The following is a 19,060-nucleotide window of genomic DNA, read 5'->3' as shown; positions in this document are numbered from 1 at the left end:
CCCCCCCCCCCCCCCCACCCCCCCCCCCCCCCCCCCCCCCCCCCCCCCCCCCCCCCCCCCCCCCCCCCCCCCCCCCCCCCCCCCCCCCCCCCCCCCCCCCCCCCCCCCCCCCCCCCCCCCCCCCCCCCCCCCCCCCCCCCCCCCAAATGGCACCGGCCATGGCAACTGTGTCCATGTAAACAGCAGCATCACTGGCTGAGCAAACAACCTCCAGTAAGAAGACTTGTTCTCGTCACACTAGAACCATCAAGGCAGAAACAGAGTAAACAAACCGCTGGCAGAGAGCAACAGACTGAGTGTAAAGCTCTTCTCACTTTTCATATCTGTACACAACTGAGTGAATATTTGGACCCATCCAGGGTGTAATTCCTGCCTGGAAGAACAAAGAAAGCGGCATGCAACCCGTCGCCATGTGTAAGAGAGATCTTCATTTGTAAAATCCAAAATATTGAGTGTTATTTTTCACACTGTGTCCATGGGAACTGTGTCAGGGTGACATTTTTATAATGATAACTGGTCAAGTAGAAAATGGAACCATTGATAATCTGCTACAAACATGGTCCAGGAAGCTGTATTTAATGTTCTGATGTGTTTCCATGATGAGAGCGGGAGGACAGATGTGAAGCTCAGAGAAAGTCCAATCAGGAAATCTAACTGTCTGTCTCCTCATCAGCATCTAATCAAAATCAGACAGGCTCGCCTTCAGCCAATCAGCTAACGCTTTGGTTTAAGGTCTTTCTGCAGCGCATCTCCAGCCTGTCAGCACCTCATCCACGTTCATCTGCAGCCCTGTGTTCAGATGTCATCCTCATCTCCAGTGTACAGATGTGAGTGAGTGTTTTGTCTGAAGGTTCCAGGTTTATTATCCCTTTTATAACGTACCATACAGAATCTCTAAAGATTGTGATTTAAGACCCAAACATTCTTTACCAGCTATTTGGACCCATAATATTCCAAAGGAACTTCAAATCCCTTATGATTTAATGTATTGGGGTCTGATTTGGACCTGAACCAGAGTTTGGTGTTTAATCTACGGCCACCTCTGGCTAAAACTCCTCAGAGGCTCATCACAGCTGACGAGTTATAGATGTTGTCTCTGCTGGAAACTGCAGACACGTGTGAAGACGCGTCGTCAAGCGTCTTTTAAAGTGGAAATTTGTGGATTTTAAAGAATGGAAATAAAGCCATAAAGATCAGGCACCGGTTCAAGTAACAATGTTTTAAAAAGGAAGAAAATCACAAACAAAAATACAAAAAACATAAAGTTCCTCAAGACGAACCTGATAGTTTCAGAGGCCTCTCAGTGCCAGACATACGACGCTAGATCGACTCTTATGCAGGAAATAGAAACATTTAATGTTTTGTTTTTTTTGCATTTTAATCTTTACAATGACATTCATAAAACACTTTATTTCAAGTTTTACAGTAGAGTCTGGGCTAACTACCATTCAAAAATGTGTAAGATGATTCAAACAGTAGACAAACCACCACTTTTAGCATCTCCTGGGATGTGAAGGAACCTGATTCAGGCTGCTGATGCAACTTTATTGTGCAGCCTGATGAACACAGTTCTGTTCTTTTGTGCTCTGTTTTGCATGTAATGGCAGCGGGGTAAACAAATAAATGAGTGCTAATTGGTCACAGAGGAGGAAAAGAAAATGTCATCTATTTTACTTAAGCACTGGGTGAGCACAGCAGAAAAATACAGCCGCAAAATCGACTTTTTGTTCGCTCAAGATGGGTTTTTTTCATCTTATTTAGAGGAGACCCAGCACTTGTTCTGTGAGTGCATTTATTTGAGGACAAATGTAAAGGATCAGGAGTCTCTCCTCAAGGTGTGTCGAGGGGAGACTGTTGTCTGTTGTGTCTTTGTACTGTCAGCATAGGAAATGGAGAAGAAGAATTGATCCAAGCTCAGTCTGGAACTGCTGCAGAATCCAGAAACCTGCTTCTCTCTGTCACAAAAGAGTCGAAGGTTTCATTATCAATGCCCATTTTCCTCCCCTTAGCAACGCTGTGAACCTTCATGATTCCTGTAAAACACTTTGTAAGTAAAGGAAAAACAGAAAATCAAAGTAAAAACAACAAACCAACACGATCACAAAAAGTGAGTCGGCTCTTCTGTCTGCTGTTCTTGAGTGTGTTGTTTCTACCACACACTCCATTTGTGAGACGGTTCACTCTCCTTTTTATCTCCTCCCTGATGAGAAAAAACCACTTCAGGTGCAAACAGACAAGGAGATAAGAGGCAGAAGTGCAGCCATACAAGCACACGCCCAACCATAAAAATTTAATCAAAGGAAAGGGCAACACAAATGATTTCTCCCGTTATGTTATCTCTGCCCTTAACATATCTGACCTCCACATTACTTTATCATAAATGATTTCTGCCCTTGATGTATTTAGACTCATTCATTCTGTTCTGTTCTTACATTTAATGGAGACTCTAAAAATTTACGAGTTAGTGCGAGTGGCTATTTCGTTATTTGGTTTTTTACAGTTAAGCTCCGTTTTTTTTTTTTACGATGAACAGCACTGAAGGAGTGGTTTTAGCATGTATACGCTGCCCTGGACAGGGCCTGAGCATATGAGCACCTCAGCACCAGCCTGGTTCAGATTAGAGGCTGAGCTACTTCGTTATTTATGTCTTTTGCTGCATCAATTCAAAACATTTAAGCAACTGAACAACAGGATTTCTTGTCTTCTGGAGTAGGACACTACTGTCCTCTCTATCAGCTGAGTGGGTTGTTGATTGTGGCTTTATTATTTGATTTCTGCTATCTGCCTCCTCTTGAGTACGTCCAGTTACTCTTCCTCACATGTCCAGTTCAGCTCCAACCAGCTCTCTTCAGTCCATTTGACTCGTGTCTTCCTCGAGGGAACTTTGTTTTGCAAAGAAACAACCAGCATATTTAGCTAGCTTGTAACATTTATGATGATTCTCACCACTCTCACCTGATTCTATTTCAATTAAATCTCTTTTAGGTTGTAAATAGATGTTAAATTTACACCATTTTAGGGGGGGTTTGATTTAAGTTGAGAGTAACTCCCCTGTTCCTGTCAGTCTTTTATTTTAGTCTATTACACAAATCTGATGTGACTCCTGTGTGAACAGACTTTAATTTAACAAGAGCTCTGCTCTCTCTAAACAATAAATTTAGTAAAGCTTCCCCAATTCTGTGCGTTAATCCTAATCAACATTAAAGACTATTATCTGACCTATTACCTATATTTTTTTCTGCATTTTGCTGGGCTGCTGGTTTGAGCTCTTGTGTCACCATCATTGCACGCTGTTGTTTACAGACAAGCTGCACACCAGCTAATTACCTGATGCGAGTGTCTCACCCTGAAGTAGAAAAGCCCGCCATCCCAGAGGAACGGAGGAGACAGCAGTGCTGCAGAGTGAGGGATGGATGAGAGACAGGAGGAGGTTTAAGCCTGCATCCCTGCAGTTATTCATGAAAAGGAAGGTCCTTGGTGGATAAACTGGAAGCGCTCCACCAGGAGCAAGACAACAGGAGGCGGCAATAGCAGGTGACTCACAGAGACGCCGCTGCATCACCTGATACATAAGACAAAGAGACAGAGATCCCACGTACCCAAAGAGGGTTGTAAGCGCCAGGTGCTGTTACTGCAGTCATATTACTGGATTATTTAGTGCACGTAAAAGTACTATGCTCAAAATTCAATTTTAGGGTCTCATCGGAATTTGGGCCTTGTCCCGGTTTACATGGAAGGAAGAAATTAAAATAAACAACAGAAATGTCCTTGTCCTCCTCAACACTAGGTGGCGGTGTACATCTTTTAAGCAGGTTAATAAAGTCACCTTTTGGGTTGACCTGTTGACATGACAGGATAAATAACTGGATAATTGTTCAGCTTTGTCCATCTCATATGTAATGTAGGCGTTACTTAGTGTGCAAATCAGATGGGACCAGTTTTCTTGAGGGGTTGTCCACATGGGCAGGCTGGAGAAAATTAATTTTCATTCGCATTATCTGGGTGTCTTCCAGAGATTCCCAATATCAATCGGACTATCGCATTTACTTGCACTTCAGTCGTCCAGTTATAGTCAGATTAAGGCAATAATTTTGTTCTTTTCAAGTGTGATGTAAACTATGGCAGACATCGTTTGTAGTTGTATATCGGCCCCCTGCAGGGCCACATTCAGAGTTCCTGTCCAAGTTCTCTGATTTCTTATCTGACTTGGTCCTTAGAACAACAAAGTCATTATTATTGGGGACTTTAAGATCCATATAGACGTTGTAAATGAACAGCTTTAGAAATGGGCTTATTTCATTACTTGAGTCAGTTGGTTTCCTCTAGCAGACCCCAGGTTTCTCTCTACAATTGTGTGCGATGGTGGGCGCCTGAAGCTACATCAAATGTAAATCTTAAAGCAGTTTTCCAACACCGACTCTATGTTAATTTTGGTGACCTCCGATTGACGAAGCCGGGTGTCGTTGGCTCCGATGTGAATAATAACTTTACCAAATTTACGTTTACGTCTCGCCAGGAGCTTTAAATTGGCTTCTATGTCGCCCGCTCTGGCCCCCGGAATGCTCTTAACTATGGTCGCTGGAGTCGGCTTCACGGAGCACAAAACAGAGTCGCCAATTACCAGGGTCGGTTTCTCAGCGGGTGTGTCCGCCGAGTGGGGAAAAACGATGAGCACGGGAAGCGGGTGGTGGGGCACGGTGGGGCCTTTGTTTGGGGCTACGCTTCCTGCGAACCGTCTCCCAGCCGCCCCTTGCGAGCCGGCTGCTTGCCGGGGGGGCGCTAGCTGAAGCTACGCTAGGCGGCTCCGCAGCAGCTAGCTTCTCCTGGCTACCTGAGGCAACTCCAGCTAACTCCAAGCTGCGGAACCGCGTCTCAAGCTCGCCAATCTCGCCTCCATAGCCGTAAATAAACTCCCCTTTCTGCACCTATTCCCTTCACTAAAGGAGGCAGAGGAGTAACTAACATTTCAAACGACTGAACAGACAAAAGGACACCGGGTGGAACAGACGGTTAGGGCCATGCTAATGCTAATAGTCGGCGAAGCCCTGTATTTGTTTAATATGGGTTGTTCTCACTGTTGTTATCAGTGTACTAGAATGTCCCAAGTGTTTCAAATTTTAAGTACAGGTGATACAACACACCAGTGTTCAATTTTAAGTAAATTTAATACAGCACAAACACGGTGCAGCAGTGCAACTAACGAACGATTGAGAAGGACAGGAAGTGACGCAATACGTTACCCCGACCCAATACAGTTGGCCCTCCAACTTTATCTTAAGTTGGCATTTTAGTCTTTGATCTTCTTTATGTCATTGATGTCAAAATTGCTCTTCATATCAGATCAATGGAATCAAAGGATCAAACCGAACTGGCAGATCAAACACATCAACTCTACCTCATCAGCACACGCATGAGGAGCTCAACACTTTTGTACCACACTGGTGACCAGCAGACGCATCAATGACTCAGAGAGGAACCCAGCAGCTGAAGGCAGAGCAAGAATCATCCATGGAGACTTGGAGGGAAGAGGTCCAGCAGCTCAGAGAAGCCCTGGCTGAGAAGGAGGAGCAGCTCAGCAGGGTAGTGAAGAGGCGACAAATGAGAACTGTGGCCCATGTGGAGGCCCTGACCCTGCTGAACAGCACACAAGCTGCTCTGAAGGAGAGCGAGCTGAAATGTGCTTCTCTGGAGGAAACCCTCCACAGCCAGCAGCAGGAGAACGAGGAGACACACAGGAGAGAGCTGATGGAGCAGGAGGAAGGCCTGAATCAGAAGCTCCTTGTGATCCAGGAGGAATTTGAGACGAAGCTGCAGGAAGAAAGACAAAGATCTCATGAAGAGAAAGAGGCCATGAGGCAGCAGCTCTTTCTGGAAGAAAAAAAGTTCCAGAAACTTCTTGATGAAGAGAAACAAAAATATCATGAGAAGATCCTGCAAAAGAAGAATTGATGAAGCAGCAGCTGGTGGTTAAAGAAGAGAACTTTAACAAGATGCTGGCTGATGTTCATCAGCGGTGGGAGAGGACCGCTCAGACATGGGTCCAGATGAACGAAGAGCTGGAGCACAAGTTCGAGGAGAGCCAACATTTCAGGCAACATGAGGAGGCAAAAACCAGAGAGGAGCTCCAGAGGCTCTGTGAAGCGATCGTCCAACTTGAGGTGAGATGCTTTTACCTTTGTTCCTCTTCCAGAAGATTTCAGATGATGTTCAGTGAAATCTAAAACAATCTCTCTTTTCTGCAGCTTCAAGTATCAAAGAAGCAAAAGAAAAAAAGCTTCTGTGGATGGATCTGGAAAAAGATGAGGTTCTGGAAAAAATGAATGAAACAACAATTCCAGAGCTCCTCCTCCTCCTCCTCTACATCCTGACCTCCAGCGTCACATCCTTTCTACAACATTTTTATTTTACAGTATAATCATTGTTTATGTTCTATGTTTGGATTTTTGATGTAGAAACAATAAAACTCAAAGTAAACCACCAGATTGTAGATGTTGTAAATGACAGCTTTAGAAATGGCTTCATCTCATTCCTTGAGTCAGTTGGTTTCCTCCAGCAGATAAACCAACCAACTCATAGCTTCAACCACACCCTAGATCTAGTCCTGACTTATGGTGTTGAGGTAGAACATGTGTCAGTGTTCCCTCAGAACCCCCTCCTGTCAGACCATTCTTTGATCACTTTCACATTTATGATTAAGGATTCTTCTATGCTCAGAGCTCAGTCTGACTATAGCAGATGTCTCTCAGATAATGCTGTAGCTAAGTTTAAGGAAGTGATCCCTGTGCTGATCCCAGGACCACCGTGTGTTTCCCCAGGGATCAATCATTATAATCTGAGCCCTGCTGAGGTCGACTATTGCTGAAGGTGCAGCAACCTCACTGGGAATCAAGCTTGATTCTGTTGCCCCCCTGAAAAAGAAAATAGTAAATCAGAGGAGGTGTGGCCCCTGGTATAATTCACATATCAGGACCCTCAAGCAGAAAGTGCGAAGACTAGAAAGGAAGTGGCATTCTTGTAAAATAGACAGCTATCATGTAGCCTGGAAAGACTGTCTATTAGTTTACAAAAAGGCCCTCTGTAAGGCTAGAACAGCTTATTTTTCTTCTTTAATTAAAGAAAACAAGAACAACCCCAGATTTCTTTTCAGCACTGTGGCCAAATTAACCAAGAGTCACAGTGTTTTAGATCCACGTATCCATTCTTCCCTTAGTGGTGAAGACTTCATGAGCTTCTTCACTGATAAAGTTCTAGCTATCAGAGAGAAAGCTAACCAGGCCATCCCAACAACTGGACCATCACCAGATGTGCCGACTGTGGGAACATACAGGTTCTCCAACGAGCTCTTAAACTCCTTCAGCCCTATTTATTTTTCTGAGGCGTCGTTGCTAATTCAGAAATCCCAGTCCACCACGTGTCTTTTAGATCCCATCCCAACACACCTGTTGAAGGATGTTTTATCATTGATAGGCAGTTCTATCCTGGACCAGATCAATGGTTCTTTAGTGACAGGTTATGTACCCCGGTCCTACAAGGTGGCAGTGATTAAGCCGTTGCTTAAAAAACATTCACTGGATCCCGATGTCTTAGCAAATTATAGCCTGATATCCAACCTTCCTTTTATCTCTAAAGTTCTAGAGAAGGTGGTGGTGACTCAGTTACTGGAGCACCTGCAGAGGAACAGCCTGTTTGAGATGTTTCAGTCAGGCTTTAGAGCTCACCACAGCACAGAAACAGCACTTCTTAAAGTTACTAATGATCTTCTCATAGCTTCAGATCATGGACTGGTCTCTATGCTGGTTCTGCTGGACCTCAGTGCTGCTTTTGATACAGTTGATCACAGCATCCTGTTACAGAGACTGGAACACAAGGTCCTCAGAGGCCTGGAGGAGCTAGTGACACCTTACCAGCCCAATAGACCGCTCCGCTCTCAGAATGCTGGTCTACTTGTGGTTCCCAGAGTCTCTAGGAGTAGAATGGGGGGCCGAGCATTTACCTACCAGGCCCCCCTGCTATGGAACCAGCTCCCTGTCCAGGTACAGCAGGCTGACTCCATCCCTACTTTTCAGATTAGGCTTAAAACCTTTCTCTCCTCTCCTCTCCTCTCCTCTCCTCTCCTCTCCTCTCCTCTCCTCTCCTCTCCTCTCCTCTCCTCTCCTACCTATTCTATCCTCTACCTGTCCTCCCCCTTCTCCTCTCTCTCTACCCAGCCGGCCATCAGCAGGAGGGTCCCCCTAGATGACCTAGATGGAGGAATTTGAGACCTGCTCAAGGTTTCTTCCTGTTAAAGGGGAGTTGTTCCTTGCCACTGTTGCTTTTCTGGGGTTAGGCCCTGACGCTATATAAATTAAGATTGATTTGATTTGAGATAATATTAATAATGCTAAGTCTTCCACCTGCAACTGAATAGACCAAGACCCTTTAAGCGGCCCAGCTCTGCTGGTCAATTCTTGTAAAAGACACATAGATGATATACGACAGGGCCTTATTTTCTGTGGAAGAGGGCAGAATTTATAAATAAATGGACACATTTTCTGTCAAGGCAGAAAAAGAGCTTCCTTTTTTGAAACTCCCCAGCTGCCAGTGGTGGGATGCAGGTAACTGTGTGCATAAAGACAAAACACCTCAGAGCCTTCATCGCTGTCAAGGGTGATTTTAACCTCCGCATTTTTTTGTACTTCGCAGGTTTGGGGAAAATGAGACATTGGATCTGCTCTATGGCAAATAGAGCTCTGCTCTTCCCCCACTCAGCAGGTCAGACAGCCAGCTCCTGCTTCCACCATCTTACACACCTGTAGTTCGGAAACAACCAGTCACGGCAGTGACAAAACATTTTGAGGAGGCAGTGGAGCGAGGATACTGACTGGACCTTTCTGTGTTATCCATAAGGTGAGGAGACTGGTGGCCTTCCTCGCCGTGTCTCTGAGCACTCTGGATTTTACCTGGACTCTGTCCTCCCCCACCAAAGAGCTCCATTACAAACCCTGGGCTGCCGGTGACCTGAAGGCCTCCCTCTTGAAATGAAGCACAGGGAACGAAGCAGAAGTGAAATGTGTGCAAAGAAACTTCAACACAGAGAAAAGATGAAAGCTGGAAGAGAATATGGTGAGAAATGAGGCAAAGAATGACAGAGATCACCAGCTTTCGGAGGTAAGGTAGGGTAGTCATAGCTGAGGGGAATCCACAAAGAGTTAATGGCTTAAATCAGTGTTTCAATCCATCACCAGACCCCCTGGAGCACAGTGTCAGTGCGAATAATCCCATAATTTATCTGCTGCAGAAGGCTCTTTCTGCAGTGGACAGAGCGAGTTCCCAGCATGTCCTCCAGCACCTTCAGCTGCATTCAGATCAGACTGATACAGGCAAAGCTGGAAACATGCAGGTGGGTGCCCCCCTGGTCACATGGATCAGCAATTACCAACTACAGCTTGTGAAGCTGCCGAGCAGAGCGGCTGAACATCAGATCTGTCAGAGGGGTAGAGACCTCGGGGACCACGCTCTACCTGCAGAGATTTACAGACGGCGTCCTCAGGTGTGTGTAGAGCAGACAGGAAGAAAAGTCAAGAAACCTGCTGGACCCCTTTTGAAGGGCTGAGGGGAGAATCACCTGCAGCTGAAGGCACTGAAGATGAAGATCAAGGAGTGGGGGAGTTCAGGAGGAAGCCGCCCACTTTAGTCCGACTGAGTGCAGCCGTAGTAGGAATTCCACTGTCAAACAAATACCTGTGCACCAACAGGTGGTTTTATATTCTAATTGTATTCTAAAAATAATCTTTTACCACTATTATATTTTGATATATGGATATAACTGAGAGATTGATGCGACCTGCCTTTTTTTATGTGTTTTCTTTATTCTTTTTCTATACAATTACTTCATGATTTAGAACTTTTAGAAAGGAAAGACTTCAACTACTAAAAAAAACATAGAAACTTGAGAAATAACTGTATTTCGCTCATAATAGGCTTGCTTTAATCATGAGAAACTTGAAAAATATGACGAGTATGGTGCAAAAAAGAAAAGAACGAAAATCAACAGTGTATTCAGGGCTTATTTTAAAGTGCATGACAGAACTGGCATTGAAACCAGACGACGCTCTTGAATGTGTGCTGCCTTGAGTGCTGCTCTGCTCAACACAAGCTTTCACTCTTAGCATATTCTGGGAAGTAAACGTTTAAAGGAAAGTTAAAATAAAATGACAACGCAACATCCGTCTGGTGGGATGATGCCAAGAATCTTGTAGGAGTGTGCGTGTGCGTGTGTGTGTGTGTGTGTTGGGAGGAAAGATAAGGTGTAACTGGCAGCCTGCAGACAAAGAAATTATGAAAAAGGAGTAGGAAAATAAGTGTGTCAGGGCCGCTTTACTGGATGTGATGTGATTAAAATCATCCTATTTTTATTGGAATACTTAACAATTGAGTCCCAAATGTTCACGTGTAAGAGAATAATCAGGGAATCAGGAAAACCCATGAAGTTCCATATTTTCAGATATGAAATGTATTTGTAATTAATATTTTAATTTTGCTGTTGGTATTGGTATTATGTCTTTATTTATTTTGGCAGAGAGTTCTGACTTACTCGATTTAATTTCTATAACTACTGAATGAAGCCATCTGCTCATTCAGAATGCGGATGTGTGATGAGCAGCATCAACTGAAGGACGCCCAGTTTAAATACAGCAATTAATCTAAACAAGCAATGTTTAATTTAGCCTGACAATCAGAAACCACTTTTGGAGTCCGGTGCAACATGAACTTGAACTTTTGAATCATGAATTCCAGATAAATACAGCATAATATCATACTGAATATCATTAAATGTTAAAGTTTGATGAGGTCATGGATGTTTATATTAAACCAACGTTTTCAAATACCTCTAATTAACTCAATAGTTCTGATTAACACAGGGGTACTTTATTTATTATGTACTATATTGGAATATACTGTGTTATTTGAATGTGTAATGAAGTGTTTCACAGAATTTGCTTTCTCACTTCGTCCCTACTGGACTGTATGTTTTCATCACCGTTCTTGTAAACGTAAAATGGTGTTTTTACGAGCCAAATTATGAAATTATTAATTTTATAACGAAGAAACCACGACTACCGAGGAATTAAACGTGCCAAACGGTGCTACAAGTTCATACTTTTGAGTGCAGTGCCTGATGTGTGTCACGGAATTGAAGGAGAGAAACCGTGGGTGCAGTTTGTTACGCCGCCATCCCAGAATCTTCAGGCCTGCGAACGTGTCAGCCGCCCACCAGCAGCCTTTTCATTCATGGCGATGAGACGTGATGGCCTCTGAAGTGTGAGGACATTCCGACAGCAGCTAATTAATTGTAATAAGGCGGGCTGGCACATGTGCCGGCAGTGACAGCTATGGGTGAGCGTCGGGGGCGCCGCTTCCCTGCAGAAGCCAGAATGGAGCTTGAGTCGTCGAGCCGCCTCTGAGCTCCGGAGACTTCCTCTGGCACTCACCTAGATGCACATCTGCTCTGATTAATCGCTTGCTTGGCCCAGTGCATACATTTCATTATCAGCTTTAAGTGGGCGAAAACAACAAGGATCACGGCAAGGAGAGAGGAATATGAAAAGGAGGGAAGGAAAATGGGTGAGGTGCTGGTTTGGGCTAAAATGAAACGCTCCAATAAACGTTTGATGATAAATGATGTGTGACCTACTGCTGACAACCATTTACCACCAGGTCATCAACCCCGTAATCCGCCCGGAAGACAGTTGATCTCTGTGATCAATCCAACTCAAACATGCAGGACAGTTAAAGGGGAACCGGAACCAGATTCTAGCAGAGGGCGTTCCCAGTGGCGGACGTGGCAGAAATGAGGAGAGCTGCAGATGTTTTCGGGGCGTCGCTCAAGTTTCCTGATGGAGGTAAAATGTTTTACACTTCTCAGTTGGCAGAACTCCATCATGTGCTTGAATGAAAGAGGAGGCCTTGTCCTTAAAACTGGAGCAGCATCCCAGAGCACTCTGCTTTGATTCCGCTGTCTGTCATCACTTTCAACTGTGTGTATGCGTATGCAAGTGTGTGTGTGTGTGTGTGGGTGTTTGTGTGCGTGGATGGGCGTGAATGGGCGTGTGTGTGGATGTTTTGAATGGTCCTCACAACTTCAAAGGCCCATTAAAGGGTTACGACACGGTTTTATGGTCGGGGGTTAGAGCTGGGTTTAGAAGAGGTTAGGGTCGGGGTTTGAGGGTTATCTGGGATGGTGTGTGTGTGGGGGGGGGGGGCAGTGTCCTTTAGAGCTGAGTGTAGTCGAACTCTGAGGGGAAACCTGAGAGGAAGGACTCAGGTGATCTTTACTCGCGTCCCACCGTTTCTCCTCAGGATAGAGCAACAGCGCCCCCCTCTGGCAGGTGCCTCTATGACTCCAAGATTTAACCAACTTGTGGAGAACACAGAGATTTTGTCCGGTGTTCCATCTTCAGTGCACACTGGTGCAACTTAAAATGAAATAGGTCAAGGAGATTTAGATCTGGGCCATTACTGTCAAAAAGAACAATGAACATAGACTTTAGAGTAATTGGTAGAAAAGGGTAAGCATTTGTCATGTTCCTTCAGAGCGGGTTCTTTGCATACCTAATAGGATTTCACAGAACCTAAAAAATGCACATTTGCTTTATTGCAGCTAATGTCATATTTGTTATACACAAAAGTAATTAATACATGTCACCCTTCCCTTACCTGAAGGGATAAAGCTTTTTTTTCTTTTCCTTTGGGGAAAAATGTTTGTTTTTAACTGCTGTAGCTGCAGAATTTTTCTTGTTGACATAATTTGGAATATCAATAGATTGTCAGTTATAACCCATAGATTAAATTAATGAACAGAGGAAAACGCATTGTCGTGAATAGTAAAAGCTGCAGTGGGGAAAGTTTGCTCCAAGCCACCAACAGGTCGTGGGAGAAACCCCCTTTGGGAAAAACAACCGATCCAGAGCACTCTGATGTGGGACTGACGGAAGTACTAAACCAGTTCACCCATCACAGGGGAGGTGAGGCCGTATCTTTGGCTTAAGTTAGCGCTGCTTTGTCTCTTTGCTCCACGTATCCGAGGGAATGTAATTCTATATTTCTATATTTCCCCATGCTCTGCAGGTGGGTCCCTGCAGAGCATCAGTTAGCCCCAGTTTCATATGCCCAGCTCAGCATGACCCCGTCCCTCCTCCCGCCTCATCTCCTCCAGACCAGAGTGCCATCTCTTCTTTTGTGGCTGGGTCGACGTGTTCGCTGAGGGCGATGTGACCCCCCCGCCAGGTCCAGGTTTCTACTGAGAGCCCTCAGACACAACTCATATACAGCAGAAAGAGACGTGACAGGAATCGAGCTGAAATCGGAGCGTTTTTATGGAACTATAAATGGATCGACTTCTAATGGCTGAGAGCTTCTGAATAGATCTGACATCAGGGCACTTTTGAGTTGTTATGACAACAGACGATTACGTTTCAAAAGAGAATTTTTATTGAATTATATCATCTATTTGCAACCTCTAAAAGATCATTTATAAATGTTCATAAAGACCCTATTTATTAATATGTTATCTTCCACAAAAGGAATTATTTATGAGTCTGACTGAGGCAGAATTTACACTGATTCTATGTTGGTTTAATCCTTTTTTTATTTATTTTTTTTACAGTTTTTACATGACGAGCCATAACACAGAAGCAGTTTAAAAGTGTTGCATCGTACCTTTGTGTCTTCTTCTATAAACATGGTCCTCAGATCAACTGAAATTTATTGGAATAACTGCTGAAATAACATGGGACCATGGGAGTATTTAAGCATCCATAAAGAATCAACTCTGGCATTTTAACGCGATATTAAAAAGCTCCGAATCAACTGTAGAATCAGACCATTATTCTAAGTGGGATCAACAGTCCCATTTAGTGCTACAGTAAAGTTAATTTGGCCAGTAATATAACTCTAATTAAAAAGTCCACTGCACAATTGACCAAAAAAATGAATAGCTTAACCCTGTCCTTTAAAAGAATTTAACAAAATAGCCTTAAATTAAAGCCAATCTGACAAAGTGCATTATTAAACTGACCCTGCAGGCATTGATTAAACCTTTGTTGTATTAAGAATTTGGATAAAAGAGCTACATTTAGACTGGTGAACCGTTTTCCACTCACCCACCTGGTTCTGAGCAGCATGTTGTCATTACAGAGGAAATACAGAAATCCTCATTTCAGTGTAACACACCACCAAAAGAAAGACCAAGTCCCTGCTTATAAAACTGAGTCATCTGTCTCTCTTTCTCTCTCCTCTCTATTTCTATTTCTCCTTCTCTCTCTTGCTCTGTCTCTCCCTCTCCCCCCTCTCTTAATCTCCTCTCTCCTCACCTTTCTATATGCTTTTTAGTCTCGTCACTGTTTTATCTCCCACTTTTAAGGAGTCATTTTAAAATTGGGAGTTTGAACATAAACAGAGGCGGAGAGGAGGGAAAAAAGAGGTTGTGTTTGCAATGGAGACTCAGTGATGATGTTAATGAGGCTGTTTGGTGCAGGAGATGGGAGGGGAGGGTGTTTTTAAGGGTGGGGGATCCTTTTCTCCAGGAGTTGGGACCCAACATCTGTGACTAGGGATCATGTTGTTCAGGGGAGGTGTCTTTTAATCAGCCCAGTTTGACCACTTCAGTGCTGCTTTTATTAAAGTTTATGCTCCACACCGCGGTGCAAAGAAGAAGCTCTTCTCAGAGACAATCGGCAACAAACTTCAGGGTTGTTGGTCGGTCGATTATTTATTCTTGGCGGGGCGGGGACCAGGTTTTAGACCGGGACCATGCAGAGCCGCATCCGTCCTCAGCAGGCCCTGAGGCAGCTGGTCTACTCCCATGATCTGGTGGACGCACACAAGCTGCAGACAGTCCACATGGGCCCACATTATAGGCCATAGGTGTTTTTAGATCATTTAGATCACTTTTACTGTTTTAAACACAATTTTGATATGTTTGAATCTTGGAATATTTTGCCTGTGGGTTTTACTGATCATGCTTTGGTGCCATGTGGCGTTTTTACTCGCAACATTTTACCAAAAAGGCCTCTACTGGAATTTTAATTCATTTTTAGCATCTGATCTGAGTTTTAATGAAGCTCTTGGCTATTTTAGACTGGATTTAGGCAGAGGAAGGGTGAGTTCACCTGTCTCAGGCAGTGGTGGGACTGTGGGAAGACACAGATTAAAATGTTGCACACGCTCATTCTCACTGGTCACGTCAGCGGATCTATGAGAGATCCTGAGGCTAAGATGGTGGAGCTGGAACATTTGTTCAGTCCACAGAAAATCAAGGATCTGTTGAAATCTAACCTGAAAGCTAACTTGCTGGGTCCCAGAATACAAGGTGCCCTGGTCCAGGACATATTAGAGGTGGACGCACCTTCGAGCTTCTTCTTCAGCTCAGACGGGAACATGGAGGAGCTGGCTGACCCAGGACAGATCAGGAAGAGAGCGATGGAGTTCTACACCTCATTTTACAAGAATGAGTTTAAAGACAAAGAGGACATTTTTTGTGTTTTCAGTCAAGGACTGCCCCGGGTCACCAAGGAGACCAACCACCAGCTGTAGCACCCTTTGACGGCACAGGAGCTCTACCTGGCCCTACAGACAATGCAGGACCGAAAGGCCCTGGACATGGTTGGACTCTCTGTGGAGTTTTACAAGGCCTTCAGGGACATCCTCTCTCAAGACATCCTGGAGGTCTTCATTGAAAGCCTCACCACCAGCTCCCTGCCTCTGTCCTGCAGGAGAGTCGTCCCCCTCCTGCCAAAGAAGGGGAACGTCTACGATACTAAAAACTGGTGCCCAGACTATAAGACCACAGACTATAAGACTATAAGGCCCTGGAGCAGTCTTCCATTGGAACCAGACGTACGGTGTACCTGGCAGCTCAGTGGTCTGCCTGTCAGCCTCATTTGGGATGTTTTGGAGGTCTCCATTTCATCGGGGGTGAGTGTTGGTCTTCTTTCTTTAGGCCAAGAAAAGGCTTTTGATTGTGTGGAATGCAGCTTCCTGTGGAGAACTATGGAGAGGATCGGGTTGAGCACTGGTCTAATAACTAAGATCCAGGTGGGGTCTGTCAGGGCTGTGCTCTGTCCGGGATGTTCTATGCACTTTCCCTGGAACCCCTACGTTCAAGCCTGTTTTTACCTGGTTTTAATAGTAATGCCATTTTATCTGCCTACGCTGATGATGTGATTGTTTTTTTTAACAGACCAAGCAGATGTAGATGCAGTTTTAAACATTACAAACAGATTTTGTGTTGCGTCGGCTACGCGGGTGAACTGGGGGAGGAGTGAGGCCCTGGCTGTCAGTGAATAGCATCAGGGGTTCCCTGGTCTCCCTCTAAGCCTGACCTGAAGGAGAGACAGCCTCAAATATCTGTGTGTATCTGGGGAGTGAGGGTATGTAAAGGAAGAGCTGGGAGAACGGTATTGAAAGGGTGGAAGAGAAATGAAGAAAAAGAAGATGGCTGCACTCAGAAATGTCCTATAGAGGATGAGGGCTGGTTGTAAACAACCTTGTGGCCTCGCTGCTCTGGTGCCGTTTGGCCTGTTTGGAGCCACCTCCCAGATCCAGGCAAAGCTAGTTAACTTCTGGGACAGCTACCACTGGCTGCTACAGTCACTTCTATTTCTCTCCAGAGACTTATCCACCTTCCAGTTCATGGTGGCAGAGCGGAGCAGCACCATTCCTGGGCTAATGGGGGCGCTGTGTGGACTTCAGGACTGTCACCCTAAAGCAGCTGGTGGAGGCAGCAGGGCCGGTGCTGGCTGACTCCTGGACACTGAGTTCTGTGCTGGGACTACGTTTGCTGAGGCTGGTGGGCATCTACAAGGCCATACTGAACCTGGGAGTGCTCCAGCAACTGCGGGGTCATGAAGACATCCTGCGTTGCCTGAGCAGAGACCACTGGAATTGACAAACTCTCTCAATTAACAATGATTGAGTGTTTTACTATGTGTTTTATTATATTTATTAAACAAAAGTGTTCCTCTATCTCTCTCAGTGGAGCGTGCTGTGAGCTGAGTTTTAATGATTTTTAATGCGGCTGATTGGAGCAGAGGATGCTCCGATCTCTTAGCGTGGATGGATTCAGGGGAGGTCTCTTTAAATCACAGTTCAGTTTGACAACTTCTCTGTTGCTTTTATTGATGTTTAGGCTCCAAACAGCGACGCAGAGAGGGAGCTCTTTTAGAGACAATTGGCAATAATCTTCTGGGTTGTGGGTCCAATGATTATTTGTTCTTGAGTGGTGAGTTGAATTATACATCATGCAAAGCCGCGTCTGTCCTCTCAGCAGGTTCTGAGGCAGCTGGTCCACTCCCAAGGTCTAGTGGGCGCATGGAGAAGGACTCGCACAAGCACACATGGGCCCACATTAGAGATAACAGGGTGTATTTAGATGGTTTAGGTGAGTGTTATTGTTTTAAACACAATTTTAGTGTTTTAAATCATGTAATATAATGATCAGTCCTTGCTTTTTTTTAGGAACATCTTACCAAAAAGCACCTATTGGCATTTTAACTCAGATTTAACTGCTGGTCTGAGTTTCTTCTATTTTAGATGGGTTTCAGGCTGAAAGGCTGAATTCACCTGTCCGAAGCACTGATGAGACTAACAAAAGACAGAGATCAAAATGTTGCGCACTTCAGTGCCACTTGTCACATCACCAGATCGTTCGGGGGACTGAGATAGCGGAGCTAGAACATGTGACTGAGTCCATTAGAAATCCTCAAGACTGCCACGGGTCTCCAGAAAGACCAACCAACACCTGGAACACCTGGCAGTACAGGTGCTGCACGCAGCCAAAAACCCCGGACATTAATGGACCCTTGTGTTTTTTAAGGCCTTCTTAGACTTCCTATCTCGGGACATCCTGGATGTTTTTAACCTCACCAGGCCTCACCAGCAGTTCCCAACATCTGGTCTGCCAAGGAAGGGGAACCCACGGGATATTAAAAACTGACCCCCTGTGTCTTTACTCTGCACTGACAGATCCTTTCCAAAGCTTTGGCCATCCGGCTGAGAGAAAACATGGAGTAGTCATCCACCAGAACCAGACGTACAGCGTACAGGTCTATGGGAGACCATATTAGCCTCCTTAGGGATGATTTGGAGGTCGGCACTTCTTTGGAGGAGTGCCGATCTTCTTTCTTTAGGATTCAGGGTTAGATGAAGAAAAGACATTTGGTCGTGTTGAATGCAGCTTCCTGTGGACACCTATGGAGGTTTGGGTTCAGCACTGGTCTGTTAGCTAAGATCCAGGTGCTGTACAGTGACATTAAGAGCGTGCTGAAGGTTAATGGCAGCTTGTGCGCCCCTTTTAGAATCATTCGAACTGTCCTTTGGGGCTGTGCTCTGTCCAGGATGCTCCATGCACTCTCCCGCTCCACTAAATACGCTCGTCTGATTAAGCCTGTTTTTACCTGGATGTAATAGTAATGTTCCTTATGGCCTCTCTTTCTGGTGCTTCTTTGGTCTATTTCGAGCCACCATCGGACCTCTTGTTCCAGATCCAGGCAAACCTGATTTATTTCTTCTGGAGCAGTTACCACTGGGTGCTGCAGTCAGTTCTGGGTTCATCCAGAGATGAAGAGGGGGACAAGGCCTCATCCACCTGGCCAGTTTGCTCAGAGGTACCTCACAGGACCTCCTGTAGAGGGATGTGGCCAGCTGCTGAGTCCAGCATTTGAGCAACCTCTAACTCCCTGCAATGGCTGATCAAAAAGACTTGATGGCAGCACCATATTCAGCCCGATGAGGGTTCTGTGCAGTGCCGGTACTGACTGATTCCAGGACCCTGTGCTCTGTGCTGGGCTGCTCTCTCTATGCCTGGTAGAAAGAGCTCCGGAGCTCTGGAGACACAAACTGTCAGTGTGAGCGAGGAACCTTCTCCTCCATTACTGCAGGGGAGGAACGATCCCACGGACGCCTACACTGACCTCCAGCTGAGGTTTCAGCAGCCCTCTTCTGAACATTTACCACAAAACCCTGGGAGCCTCCAAGAGAGCGGACAAACGGTTTCTTTACATGAGCATTTTAAAGACAATAA

Source organism: Takifugu rubripes, chromosome 13 (genome assembly GCF_901000725.2).
Source record: "Takifugu rubripes chromosome 13, fTakRub1.2, whole genome shotgun sequence".
Classification (NCBI taxonomy): domain Eukaryota; kingdom Metazoa; phylum Chordata; class Actinopteri; order Tetraodontiformes; family Tetraodontidae; genus Takifugu; species Takifugu rubripes.
This window is presented reverse-complemented; position numbering follows the sequence as displayed.